The following is a 3,736-nucleotide window of genomic DNA, read 5'->3' on the forward strand; positions in this document are numbered from 1 at the left end:
CCGTGCCGCGGTCTTGGCGCCGAGCGAACTCTGGCGCCGAAACTTTGGCTGCACAGTCTCCCGAGGGAGAGCGTACACTCGGGATCTCCCGCGAACGAGAGACCGAGCCGGAACCTGGCGTAGCGGCATCGCCGCTAGCACCAGGCGAGGAAGTACCAGTGCTAACCGATACTCCTCTGGTCCCCGTCTATCTCTTCCTTACGGAAGGGGAGACGGGCCCCCGCTCCCGAAGGAGCAGGAGGACCAGCAGAAGGACCCCCCAGTCCCACCGAGGTGGGACGGGCCCTTAGAAGTTCCCGAAGGAGACTTCTTAGGGGGGGAGGGGGGAGGCAGCCTTCTTCTTCTTCGGCTTATGGGCCTTAGAAGTCGAAGGGGAAGAGGCAGCAGCAGGACGAAGATGACACCTTCCTCTTCTTCGTCAGCTCACGCAGGACAGTCGTCAGGTCCTCATCCAGGCCGGAGTCGGGGCTATTGCCGAAGCAACACGGCCCGACTGCACCTGTCCGGAAGGACCTGGGACTGGGGAAGACACACCATGGGCAGGACCAGCATGGACAGGCGCAGGAACCAGGAGCGACAGGAACAGCAACCAGCTCAGGAGCGGCAGGAACAACGGCAGCGGTAAACACAGAAGGGACAGCCAAGCCAGTAGCGGGAACCACATCAGCGGCAGGTACGGCAGGCCCAGCCATCGCCTCGTAGAATCATCGGCAGCCAGCGGGAACCTGGGTACTGGCGGCCGGTCCAGGGGCGAGCTGCTGGAACAGCGGAAGTCTGGGGCAGGCAACAAGAAGACAACACAGGCGGCGGCGGCATACCCCTCCTCGGTACAGCGGCGGACCGGCGCCCTAGTAGCGGCAGACGGCGTCACCGACACAGCATGGGGAGTGTAGACCAGCGGGGGAAGCAGCATAAGCGGCCGTGGAGGTTGTAGTGGAGACCGCTCCAAGGTCACCGCCCAGACCTCGCTAGACGCTGCAGCAGATCGTGGATGCTAGGCACGCCCTGCAGTCCCCCCCACAGTGGCCATACCTGTCCAAGGTGCCGTCTCCCACGGATGTAGCACCTGCGGTAGCACAGACAGATTAGTAAGAGGGGTTCCCTCACGCACGGGGGGGAGACATGCCCCTCCCCGAACGCAAGGAAGACCCCAAATACAAAATACGAGGAAGCTGAGCGGGGGGCAGGAAAGAAGACGAAGAATCGGATATCAAGGGAGTCACGGGAGAGCTTTCCGACGACTTCCTGGCAGACCTTCGCTTCCCCTACCCCCGCACAGCAATGAAAAGTAATATGAAAATGAAACAGAATACTGCACTTGCGATTCACTTCATAGAACTTAAGGGGAAAAGATCAATTCCCGGGTAAGAGCGGAAACTTGATCCATAATAATATGATGCTATCATAAAATATAAATGAAAATGAAACAGAATACTGCACTTGTGATTTTCACTTTCACAGCAATAAATCGTAAGGATTAATTCCCGGGTAAGAGCGGAAATTGATCCAAAATTAAATTTGATGCAATTAATAAATGAAAATGAAAAGAAAACTGCATTGCGAATCCACTTTCATTGCATTCTATTCATACAAAATAAGAGGCTCGTGCCGAGCGCAATCACGCTCTCGGCAACGAACGCACAGGGCAAAAATATAATGAAAAAGAGTACTTACATCTTTCAATTACACACTTTCGCCCAAAATACTTGACTCGGCGCGAGTGCGCCCGCCCTCGGCACCGAGACATAATTCAATTCAATTTCATGAAAAGAGCGGAAATCGCCGTCCTCTACGGCGATAGCTCCATGTTGATTCATAATTAAGTAATGAAAATGAAAACAGTGTACTTACAGTTTCAATTTCAAGTCAAACAAACCATTAGTAGAAAACACAATATAAACAAAGCATACGACGATGAAGCGGGCAGAGAGCGATGACGAACACGTCCTTCACACCCGCGGCCGAAAGCAAAAGTGATTCTTCACCTCTCGGGCGCGCGCATGATCGGACAAGCAGTTAACTACCGTTCTCCCCTTGTTCGAAGCTTACGACCGTCCCAGCTGCCGCTAGTTACCTTCCTATTGTTAAAGGACCGAGGGTTTGTATTACGTATCGGAACAACTTTATCTTGGTCTACGTTAGTCTCTTGCTGCCTACGCTTACTTCTTGATACGAGACCTTTCCTATATTTGAGATACCCTAACATCTGGTCAAAAGACCACTCCTGACATTCCACACATCTGGTCTTTACATTACATTGAACAGGCCTACAATTTACGCATAAGGAATGACTATCGTGTCTTAGGGTACTCATCCTTTCCTTGCATTGTTGGCAAAGACGATACGTTGTTGAACTTCTGCTCGTCGTTTTTTGTGATGTCGTGGCCGAGGATGAAGTAGTCGTCGTCATTGTCATAGCCTGTGTTGTTTCTTCCTTTGCAGAATCCATGTCTAATGACAAGGTATCAAGAGCAATCCAACCGTAATCCAAAGGGATGCGTAATTCGTCACCAAAATCAATCAAATCAAAGGTGCAAATGAAGGCCGGGCAAGACCAAAAAGTTAACTACCGTTCTCCCCTTGTTCGAAGCTTACGACCGTCCCAGCTGCCGCTAGTTACCTTCCTATTGTTAAAGGACCGAGGGTTTGTATTACGTATCGGAACAACTTTATCTTGGTCTACGTTAGTCTCTTGCTGCCTACGCTTACTTCTTGATACGAGACCTTTCCTATATTTGAGATACCCTAACATCTGGTCAAAAGACCACTCCTGACATTCCACACATCTGGTCTTTACATTACATTGAACAGGCCTACAATTTACGCATAAGGAATGACTATCGTGTCTTAGGGTACTCATCCTTTCCTTGCATTGTTGGCAAAGACGATACGTTGTTGAACTTCCGCTCGTCGTTTTTTGTGATGTCGTGGCCGAGGATGAAGTAGTCGTCGTCATTGTCATAGCCTGTGTTGTTTCTTCCTTTGCAGAATCCATGTCTAATGACAAGGTATCAAGAGCAATCCAACCGTAATCCAAAGGGATGCGTAATTCGTCACCAAAATCAATCAAATCAAAGGTGCAAATGAAGGCCGGGCAAGACCAAAAAGGAGTTCGCAGTGGATACATCTGTACTCCACCGCGAACGATAAGTGATTGACGTGAGAGGGCAGGTGTGACCGGCCCGTGAGGCAGGGCTACCAGCGGTGGACTGGTAACTAGGTAGCGAGGGTGTTTGCCAGGAGATTGGCAACACTGATCATTTATTTTAACCAAAGATTTAGTAAATTTTTAATAAATGAGGGTTTGGGCTGGTAAGTAACCAGGGCTTATTCAGGTGTTCAGGGGGTGTATTGCAATATTAGGATGCTTGGCGTCGAGCGGCCTAATATCTTCTTGAATTTTGAAGGAACAGAACAGTTGGGAAGAAATTTCGTCAGTGCATTAGGACGCTTACAGCACGTAAAGAAAGGGGTGGAGCTTGGACACTGACAAAGCGAGAGAGATCAGTCATGTGTTTCCACCGGAATTTTTGCTTACTACATATCACACTATTGCACCCCTTGTGACCTTAATATGGGTCAAGACGATAATTTGAATCAACAGATACTAGCAGAGATATGTCGTTGAAGCAATCTGGCCTTAAAACAGATATCGCATCAGCTGGGTGTGAGGAGGCATCCCAGTTCGATGCTGGATTGCCAGATTTTACGAAGGTGGCAACTATGAGATTCCATC

The sequence above is a fragment of the Macrobrachium nipponense genome, chromosome 13, assembly GCF_015104395.2.
Source record: "Macrobrachium nipponense isolate FS-2020 chromosome 13, ASM1510439v2, whole genome shotgun sequence".
Classification (NCBI taxonomy): Eukaryota; Metazoa; Arthropoda; class Malacostraca; order Decapoda; family Palaemonidae; genus Macrobrachium; species Macrobrachium nipponense.